The following is an 11,852-nucleotide window of genomic DNA, read 5'->3' on the forward strand; positions in this document are numbered from 1 at the left end:
AGGGTAAGAGAAGGAGTTGAACAAATGTTGAAGCACCAGGTTAAAGTGAAGGGGAGAATCTAGTTAATAAGAATAAATGCCTAGTCCTCCCTCAGGCCCAAATGCCCAGCAATACAAGTTCACGGTGGGGGATTTGGCTCAGCAGCAGTCCATATCAAACTATCTTAGAGATTTTAGTTGGCTACCAGCACAGCCTGGTCAGTGCCCAAAGGCTGAATTAATTCAGCCCAAGAGCTGAATGACACTGCAATCTTAGCCTGAATTTATACTCTTCAATCATCAACTTACAACTGGAGCAAAATATTCAAATGTCTTTAAGAAAACATCACTCTGAAGAGCTATTGTTACTTCCACTTTGAAGATGAAGAAACTGGTTAAGGTGTATAGGATTGGGCAGCTAGAAAATGGCAGAACAATGACCTGAATCTGATCAGGTTGACCACTGCCAAGCTGCTTTGCCAGTGGGTCCCAGTGTGTACATCTCCCACTAGAAGTATAGGCAGTGCTTTTGAGTGGTACACAGACAGTGTTAAATAACAGTGGATCACATGGTGAAAAAAGTTATGCTTTCTTCAATTCTCTTGAACCTATGAATGTTAAGAAAGAAGTATCATTTCTGTGGTGCTTTGTCTTTACACCTCTCAACACTTGCTAATCTCCTGTTCTAACAAAGCGAGAGCCTGCCTCGGGGGCAGCACTCTTGCCAGGCAACAGTTCCTGAGTAGAATTTAACATCATCACTTTCTCTTCCTTCTGATATTATTCCTTATGCTGTTAATTTGTAATTGGTGTGAGGTTTTCACTTACAAGGTGATGTAGTTTCCATTTAAGGCAAAATTACTTGGCTAAGAAAATTGGGTAATTTGAAAGGGAGATATTAAGGACCTAATAGGACCAGTGATACTTAGATACGGTAAAAAGGACAAAATGTGGAGGTGGTACACAGGTGTTTGATGTTTGGGAAATATTGCCCTACACTCTGTTATGATCAGTGGGTGCAAGGTATGGTGAGGTGGGTTTCAGTGCAAAATGAATGAGAACTTTCTGACAATCAGAGCTGTCTAGGAAGATGAAAAAGGGCTGCCTTGGGGGTGTTAACCACATTTCCCTCACTCTGGGGTTGAAGCAGAGGTTAGATGCCTGTTTGTCATGAATGATGCCTTGAGAGGTCAAACACCAGATAGGCTAGAAGCTTTATAGTTCCTGCGAACCAGAATCTGAGATTTTTGAAAGCAGAGCTTCCCAGGGATCTGACCACCTCAAAGACTGGATTTTGGAGTAAGTTACATTAACTTCCTTTGAGGACAAATCCCAAAGAAGAGTTCCAAGTGAGCTTTGAGCAATAGCTGCACCACTGTGCCAACTGTATAATTTATGGAGCACTTGAAAATGTTAGGATGCTTGTTTACAATTCAATTATCTACTCTCCAATTACACTTTCTTTTGAGTAGCCTGTATTCATAACCATCCCCAAGGGCCAAGAGGATGGAGTTGCTCCTTCCTTCCACACATGAGCATCTCCCAGCTCCAGGCTTTTGTGGTATCTGCTTACCCAAAAGCAGCTGCTTCTGCTGTTCGCTGTAACCCGTTCTGACTGGAATAAAAATATGTGTGTGGGGAAAAAGGTAAATAGCAGTGAAAAAGTTACTTTGGTTTAGGAAATTTACTTCGCAACCATTTAGCCTAAAATTGATGATGTATAGACCACGTTCTGACTGCCTTAAAGTTCTAGAATACTTTGCACATGAGCTATCTTAGAGGTCACCTAGGTCCATTGCCTCAAAGGGCAGAGATCCTCTTAGGAGCTTGTTTGGCAGGTGAGCTGGAGGGAGAAGAGCATTCAGAAGGCCCCATGAAGGAATAACTGCTTCCATTCGGATAACTGCATCAAGGGAAAGCTCATCTAACTGTCAGACAGCTCTTTGGGTTAGGAGGTTCTTTCCTGAGGCATTCATGATACCTTTCTTTCCCTCACACTCCATATCTAGTCCATCTGCAAGTCTTGCTGGCTCTGATTTCCAAATACATCCAGAATCAAACTCTTTTCTCCACCTTCACCACTACCAGTTTCTCTAAGCCAGCTTGATCTTACTCTTAGAAAACCTTCTAACTGGTCCTGCATCCACCCTTGCGGATATCTCTATAGTCTATTCTTCACACAGCAACTGGATTGATAGATTTGAAACAACTTGGATATGTAATTTCTCTGCTCAAAACCTTGTCTGTAATGGCTTCCTGTCTCTCTCAGAGTAAAACCTGAGTAAATCCATGCCCCATGGAGACCAGCATTATCTGGCCCCTCGCTATTTCTATGACGTCATCTCCTACAATCTTTCTTGGCCCCATACACACTGGTTCCTTTATTGGTTTTTGGATGTGCCCAGCATATCCTGCCTTGGGGTCTCTGCATTTACTTTTCTCAGTCTGGAGCACTCTTCTCCCTAACTTCTTTTGCTCTCAATTCTAAGTGTTACCTTTTCAGAGAGACCTTCCTTTGGGATTCCTGTCCTCTAAGAGCATAGCCTCTCTTTCACCCCTCTTCATCACTGTTTATTTATCCTGCTTTACTGTGTTTTAAAGATGTTGTAAAGTTTACTGATGGTTTGAGAGCAGTAAATTTGCGGGGTGTGTGTGTGATGGGGTCATAGAGGGGTTAGAGCAAATCACAGCACAGAAAACAACTTAAAAATGAATATTAAATACTCTGTTCTTTAAAAAACACTTAAGGAATCCAGCTACTGTGAATTTCTCGTTGGCTGTCTTTCCTCCATGGTTCCCAGTCTCCTGTTTCATTACTGTCGGGTTTTCTCACACTCTCACTTGTAGCCCAAGTGCTCTTTTTATTCTAACCCCGCTCAGGATACTCTAAAAAACTCAAATGGGGCCTATCTCTTTTGTTCATTTTTGTTTTAATTAACTAATTTCATTTAAGTATAACATATGTTTAGAAACATGTACAGTTTGACCAGCGCGTATATCATTTTCCATCCTCTAAACCCTCCAGAGAGTAACCACTAGCCTGACTTCTAATACCATAGATTATTTATATTTATACCAATGGAATCATTCAGTAAACACTCGTTTACGTCTAGCTTCTTTCACCCAATAATTTGTGAGATTCAACCATACTGTGCAGTAGTTTGTTGCTTTTTCATTTCTGTGTCCTATTCCAATGTGTGACCATGTCACAATTTATTGATTCATTTTACTATTGATGGGCATTTGAATTGCTCTCAGTTTTGAGCTATTATTAATAATGCTGCTGTGAAATTCATGTATATGTCTCGGTGTACATGTGCTTGCATTTCTGTTGGGCAATATGTAGGAGTAGAATTACTTGGTTAAAAGATATGCATATGTTTAGCACTAGAAGATATTGCCAAAGAATTTTCCAGAATGGTCATACTAATTTATATTTCCACCAGTAGTAAATGAGAATTCTTACTTATCTCCTTACCAACACTTGGTGTAGTCTTTAAAAAAAAATATTACTCTTGTGTGTGTAAAGTGATGTCTCATTGTAGTTTTACTTTGCATTTCCCAGATGACCAGTGAAGTTGAGTGCCTTTTCATGTTTATTGACCATTTAGATATTCTCTTTAATGAAGTGTCTATTTATGTCTCTCTCCCCCTTCTCGTTTTAAAAATTGGGTTATCTCTCTTTTTCCTTATCAATATATGTTTTTTTCTGATATGCTAGGCTTATATTTAGGGGTTTTTTGTCAATTATTGATATTGAAAATACCTTTTCCGATTCCGTGGTTTACCTTTTCACTCTTTTTTTTTTTTTTTTTTTTTTTTTTTTTTTTGTGGTACGCGGGCCTCTCACTGTTGTGGCCTCTCCCATTGTGGAGCACAGGCTCCGGACGCGCAGGCTCAGCGGCCATGGCTCATGGGCCCAGCCGCTCCGTGGCATGTGGGATCTTCCCGGACCGGGACACGAACCCACGTCCCCTGCATTGGCAGGCAGACTCTCAACCACTGCGCCACCAGGGAAGCCCTTCACTCTTTTTTTAAATTGAAGTATAGTTGATTTACAATATTGTGTTAGTTTCAGGTGAACAGCCTTTTCACTCTCTTGATAGTGCCTTTTCATGAACAGAAGTTTTTATTTTTAATGTAGTCCAGTTTATCTATATTTTCCTTTATGCTTAATGTGTTTTGGTCCTGCTTAAGAAATCTTTGCCTACACCAAGTCATGAATATATTCTCCAATGTTATCTTCTAGAAGCCTTTTTGTTTTGTCTTTTACATTAAGATCTGCAATCCTACTGGAATTGATTTTTGTATGGGTCAACTTTCATTTTTTTCCCAATGAATTTCCAGTTGACTTGGCACCATTTATTGAAAAGATCAACCTTTCTCTACTGTTCTGTGTGTCACCGTTGCTTTGAAGTACCCATATATGTGTGGTTCTGTTTATGAACTCTCAATTGTATCTGGTTAGTCTATTTATCTATTCTTTTGCCAAAATACCATACTGTCTTATTTATTGTGGCTGTATAGTAAGTTCTCTAACTTTATTCTTCTTTAAGATCATCTTGGCTACTCTTGGACCTTTGCATTTCCATATACCTCTTTAGAATCAGCTTGTCAACACACACACACACACACACACACACACACACACACACATACACACACTCACGAATTGTTCATTGGGGTTATGTTAAATCCCTAGAACAATTTTGGAGAAAATTGACATCCTGAAAATATTTAGACTACTAATCCACAAACACAGGATATCCTTCCACTTATTTAAGTCTTCTTTAGTTTCTCTCACCAATAATTTACAGTTTTTTGTGTATGTGTCATGCACATACTTTGCTGGATTATTCCTAGGTATTTGATGCTTTTTGATGCAATTGTATTTGACATCTTTTTAAAATTGTATTCTTAATTGTTTGTTGCTGATACCTTGTTATATTTAACTTCTTAGGATACATCACCTCATCACTTGATATACTATATATTTATGTTATTGTCTATCTCTCTTCCAAAATGTAAACTATGTGAGAATAGATAATTTTGTCTATTTTGATCATTTCTTTATGCCCAGTGCCTTAACCAGTTCCTGACACATAATAGACTTCATATATATTTATTGAATTGGATTGACTTATATTGAGCTGAAATCTTCTTGCAACTCATACTTCCTTCCTCCAGAACAATACAGAATAAGTCTCCTTCTTCTTGTATACTGTGGGTTGTCATCTATCCCCCAGCACTATTCCTTTCCCAAAGCCCAGCACTTCAGTTCTTTCAGCAGTTCCTCATGAGGCAGGTTTTAGAATTCTCTCATTATATTGTCTGCTTCCCCTTAGTACATGCTCTGGTTTGCCAATATTCCCTTTCAATCTGGGCTCCCAGAATTGATCTGATCAATGTATATGGTAAATTTAGTATTTTAATTGCCTGAGCTGGATCATTTTTATTTGCTGTGTCACAATATTGATGCATAGTAAGATTGCAGTCAAACAATATCCCCCAGCCTGTATTTTTGAAATAAAGTTTAATTATTTTAATATATATGAAGGAGTATTGCCAGAAGTACTTATACCCTGAAGCTAAAAAAGTTTAAGCTTCAGGATCTTTTATTTGTATGGCCCCTGTGAATGTAAGGAGATGTTGGGAGTTGGATAAAGAGATCTAGCTCCAAGCCTGGGCTGATTTCTTTACCATGCTGATAAATATTCACTTTTGTATTTTATTTCTTTATTTTTTTTGTATTTATAATTTTTTTAAATTAAAGAGGCCCCTCCAAATTCTGTAGGCTTCAGGCCCCACAATTCTTGGATCTGATCCTGCTAAATTTTAACCTAGCATGACAACTCATTGAGATCATTTTGAGTCTTGAACCTGTCATCAATCATATTATTAAACCCTTGTGTATCTAGAAAATTTGATAAGCAGGTCCTCTTATACATTAGTTAAGTAACTTAAAACCTACAAACCTAGATAGGGTTAAAGACCAGGCCCTGCAGGTCTTCACTTATTTACACCTCTGGGTAAATACCAATCTCTTTATCAACTCTCTGAAGATACACTTGGTCAATCAGCTGCAGAATTGCTGGCTATATTATCTAGCTCTTATTTAACCATACAAGTAACATTACTATCACGAGAGACTTGTCCAACTCAAGGAATCTAATAACACCCTTCCTGTTATAATCCTAGTAATTCTGTAAAAAAAGAAATGACATTTGCTTGTTTCAACTTGTATTATTGAACTGAATGACCCTTCCTTCTAAATATTAAAAAAAAAAAAGTTTAGTCTTTAAAAAATTTTGTCTGGAATCAACACCTACCTTATTTGTCTTTTGTGTCCAGAATCCATTTGTTGCCCCTTATTTGAAAATAAGGAGAGTATTTGCCTTCTTTATCCATTCTTTACGGTTTCTCAGTGTTGCATACAGGGACTTTTAGATCATACCTTTAACGTTTTCTACCTCATTAGAATGAGGTTTTCTGGAATCTGAGGATTCAAACCCGTTCATAGGGGTTAGGTATCTTTATTATCTCTCCATCTACCTCAGACTTTCTTTCCGATGTTAATTCTCCACTTTTCTGTTGGAAGGCCACTTTGATTGATTGAGAAGATAGAGGCAAAACAGATCTAGAATAGTTTTGCCTTTTCTGCACTGGTAAACAGCTACCTAGGCGTATGGTTGGAGGAAATTTAGTTTTCCTCTCTTTGCCCCAGTCCCAACACAGTGTCCTCCCTGAGCTACCATCCTTTAGGAATGTTAGGATTGCTAAACTTTTCGTATTTACCAGGTTCTATTGTCCTAACCCAACTTCTTGCCACAGTTTTTCATGACTCAGCACTGATAGCCTGGTTATAAATTATTTTTGAGCTAGCTATTAAATTCCTTTTCCATAGAGAGTTTTAGTCTCACTGGGAAAAAGAGACCACACTCATGCAAGTGTCAGAGAATTAAAAAAAACACAAAACCCACACAATGAAGTCTTTTGTTTAGCAGAACTGGCAAAAGTCCTGGGACAGACAGACACTACTCTTCAAATGGGTGTAATTTGCAATTTGAGACAGCTCTCTGGACCCAAGCTGTTGACCGTCACCCTTCTCCAGCTTCTATACACATAAGAACATTCCTTCACCTTCCTAACTCCAGGTACCAGTCTTGATATCATCTGTAACAATACAGGGGCCAGCTGGGCCAGTGGTAGGTGTGCTGTAGAGAACATACACCCTCTCCTGACCTCTGCTTCTCTTTCCTCCCGTTGATTCCACCTTTGCTTTTGTCTTTTCTCTCAAGTCTCCTCCTTTTCCAGCTTGGAGGAGAAGGGGGAGGAGTTGGAGCAGCTCCCAGGTACTGGAGAGATGATGGAGCTTAGCCAAAGAAGCAATTTGCAAGTTTTCTTCATCCAATTTTATGGTGGCAACAAAGGAGAGCTAGGAGATAACTTTTTAAAAACCATTAGAGGGAAAAAAAGTGAACAAAGGAAATTTGATCAAGGAACAAAAAGCAGGAAATAGAAAAACAAGACCCAACAAGAAGGTATAATAAATGGAGAACATAAAAGAACATGACTGGAATAGATCCAACACATCACTAATCATAATAAATTATTAAAAGGCAGAAAATCTCAAGTATAGTTTTAAAAGCATCCAGCTATATGCTGTTTCAAAAGACACACCAAAAATAAAATGACGTGAGGATATTTAAAATTATAGGAATAAAAATGTAACTGATAAATGCTTACAAAAACAATAGTAGTAACAGAAAAGGCTGAATTAAAAACTAAAAGCATCAAATGGAAAAAATTTTACACTGGTAGAAAGTATGATCCATCTAGAAGATAGGACAGTTGTCAATTCTTTATGCATCTATCAAGTTAATTTTGAAATAGATCTTGTGGGTATTGTTTTACAACCTTAGGTATAAAAATTAAAATGAAACAAATTTTTATGTAAGTGAAATTAAATTTTGTTTCAACTGTTCATGCTGCTAGATGGCAGAAATGTACTCTTATTTGGTTCAGGCGAATCTCAGTTGGTTCAGATTTTCCGTATTCCATTTATACTACCTGACAAATTCTTTGAGTTGAATTTGTGTTCCAGGGGACATACTTAATGCCAGGGGGGCATCATTTTCTGTCTGTTCTTAGCATCTGCTGAAATGCTTGTTCCTGATAGGTCTCTAATCATTGGCCCATGTGAATCAGTGAGGCAGTATTCTTCTTGTCCTCATTTCAAGACCTCTTCAGGTCCAACCCTGTCTTGGTTACTTCTATGCCCCTCCTGGGAAAATTTGGAAACCTCTACAACACTGTATGAAATATTTGCCTAGTCAGTGAATGCAGCCACCTCTACTCTACTGCTCCCATTCCATATTTCATGATAGAGAACTTTGAGTATTTGCCACTTCTTCAAGCTTCCCTCAGGAAGCAACGTGCAGGTCCTCTATGCTCTTAGATCTTTCAACCCTGTCTGGAGTTTTTAGTGTGTCCTCTAACCAAAGTAAGTTAGCCCACAGTGGGGAGGGGAGAGGGAGCTGGTCACTTTCTCAAGGAGACACACCAGTCTCCAACTCTCTTAATTCCTTTCCAGTCTCCTGATCCTAGCCCAAGGAATACTGATCTAGTCTGAGAAAGTAAAACCTAGCTATTATAACATCAGGAATTCTTGCAAATTTGTTTTATGGCTTTGGGCTTCTAATCCATCATGATTTAGACCTTTGAAAGCCAGGCATGTGCAACTCAAAAGCTTTTGACTGATATCGGACTTTATTTTCTTCTGTTTTTGTGTAGAAGCCTTCCTCTCTCAAAGAAATGAATGATTCAAGGTCTAGTTTGAATGGGGGAAGAAACACTGGGAAAAAAGACATTACCAAGAGCAAAAAGCACATCAGCTGATACACCAAAAATTACCTTTAAACATATAAAAGGATATGTATTAGAAGCACAAAGATAATTGTCAAATTGACATTCATAGAGGGAGAATTGACACCTTTTTAAAAAAAAGATACATTTTTAAAGAAATTAGAAGATCAAGTAAATTAAAAAATGAGTAAGAACGTATGCTATGTGAGTAGTACAATTGAGGTTAAACACACACGTGTATGCATAAAATTTTGTGGTCCATAGAGAATATTAATTCCTTTCGCTCACTTCTAGAATATATTTTTTAAATTGTCCATGTATTAGATCACAGAGAAAATCTCAACAAATTCTCCAAAGTAGACGTCATAAAAGCCACGTTTCTCAATTATAATAAAATAATGAAATACACAGACATTTAAACTCTCTACAGTTGGATATTTTAAAATCTTTATTTAATTGAAGTATAGTTGATTTATAATTTTGTGTTATTTTCAGGTGTACAGCAAGGTAATTCAGTTATACATACAGTATTCAGTTATACATACATATATATCTAATTTTTTTCAGATTCTTTTCCCTTATATGTTATTACAAAATACTGAGTATAGTTCCCTGTGCTATACAGTAGGTCCTTGTTGGTTATCTATTTTATATTTATTAGTGTCTACAGTTGGATATTAACAAAAATTATTCTAAGTAACGCTTAGATTAAAGAAGTAAAAACTGACATTATAGATTGCTTAGCAGTAAGTAGAACATAGAAAAACCTGTTGAATTTAGCCAAAGCATTATTCAGAGAAAAATGTATAGTCTTAAATTTTCTCCTTGGGAAAAAAATAAAGACTAAACATAAAGTACCTAAACATTTAAGTCCATAAAAGGACAATAAATTGTCTAAAAGTGTAGAAGACAGGAATTAATAGACGTTAAAGACAGAAATTAATGAAATACAAACATACAAAAAAATCCAGTGCTTCAATTAAATCAGATACTATTTTTTCTTGGGGAAAACCAATAAAATAGATAAATGTTGTCATTCAAAAAAAAACAAAAAAAATCATAAAGTCATTAGAAACAAAAAAGTACACAGAACTACAATGGTTGAAAGGAAATTCATTATATCAATATATTAGACAATGTGGATAAAAATGGAAAAATTAATAGGATATCACAAATGATCAAAATTTAATCAAGCCCTTGACTTCTGGAATGACAGAGTAAGGACTTCTGAAAATCTCCATAAAAGCAATGAATTAGAACACTGGCAAAAATGGACAGACCAAGTTTTTCAGAACTCTGGAAATTCACTAAAATCTTACAACAATCAGAGGAGTGTTTATTCAAGAAAATCTGCTGAAGCTTATTTGGAATGGCAAATCTTGTGGCATTTTACCTTGCCTTAATCCTATCTCCCTCTCCCCAGTTGTGTGGTAGCCTTGAAAGCCAAGAGTAATGCAGTTATGGTAGCTGTGAAAACTAGCAGGCTAGAAGCTACTGAGTGAACAAAAAGAGTTTGGAGCTCCCCAAAGCCCCATCCCCAGAGAATAATCACCATTTTACCTGCCTAGAAACTTGTTTAAAAGCTCCATTCTCAGGGCTTGCCTTTATTAGACCTCACTCAGAGCTCACCGCATGCAAACTGCCCTGCCTTCTGGGTACTCCTTGGAAACAAGCAGCAGTAATTAGCATCACAGCTGCCTGATGTGGCATTACCAGTGAGGCTAACAAGAAGTTGAAAAACTTGATAAAGCATGGGGAATAAGGGAACTTTAAAAAGCTGTGACATATTCCTTGGACTCTAATGTGCAGGGCTGTGTGGGAAAGATCTGATAAGGCTCTAACTTCTCACTTCTGGCCTTGAGATTCTGTGCAAACAGGAAGTGGAGGCTAAAACAGAATTGTAAACTGCCTGTGGGAGCATTGAAGGCATATCCCAACACACAGAGCCTTTCAGCAAAGGCTGAGGCTATTGGTCCTGTGCATTTAAGGAAATCCCTGTCCAATCATTAGCTGACCACTAAACTAACTAAGCAGAGATTTCAGTGGCTGCACACCACAAAGAATATAGACTTTACAGAATTAGTCCAGGAATGTTACCAAGCAAACAAACAAACAAACAATAAATAACAACAACAGACTTTGCAAGAAGGATCTGATTTCCATAATTGATACACTATGTTACTTTAAATGTCCAGCTCTCAACAAAAAAATTATGAGACATGCAAAGAAACAGGAAAGTATGGTCCATACAAAAGAAAAAAGCAGTCAATAGAAATTGTCCCTGAAGAAGCCCAGACATTGGACTTAATTAGACAAAGACTTTAAATCAGCTATTTTATATGTGGTAAGAGAACTAAAGGAACTGATGTCTAAATAATTAAAGGAAACTTTGAGAACTATATTTCATCAAATAGAGAACATCAATAAAGAAATAAATTATGAAAAGAAACAAATAGAAATTCTGTCACTGAAAGGTAAAATAATTGAAATAAAGTTTTTACTGGATGGACTCAACAGCATATTTAAACTGGCAGAAGAAAAGAATCAGCAAACTCAAAGACTGATTAATTGAAATTATTCAGTTCAAGAGAAAAAAAAGAATAAATAAAAACTAAACAGAGCCTCACAGACCTGTGGGATAATATCAGGAATATCAATATACACATAATGGGAGTCTCAGAAGGAGAGAAGAGACAGAAAAGGGCATAAAGGATTGTTTAAAGAAACAATGGTGGGAAACATCTCAAATTTGATTAAAAAAAAAAACAACTATTAATCTGCACATTCAAGAAGCTCAATGCATCAAAGTAGAAAAACTCAGATAAACCATATCTAGACATCATAATCAAACTGGCAAAAGGCAAAGACAAAGAGAAAATAACTAGAGAAAAGCAACTCATCACATACAAGGGATCCTAAATGAGATCAACTGCTGATAGAATTCTGAGAAACTATACAGGCCTTCAGGCCCCACATGATATAAGGCAGAGGGATGGCATGTTCAAGTA

The sequence above is a fragment of the Phocoena sinus genome, chromosome 4 (assembly GCF_008692025.1).
Source record: "Phocoena sinus isolate mPhoSin1 chromosome 4, mPhoSin1.pri, whole genome shotgun sequence".
Classification (NCBI taxonomy): domain Eukaryota; kingdom Metazoa; phylum Chordata; class Mammalia; order Artiodactyla; family Phocoenidae; genus Phocoena; species Phocoena sinus.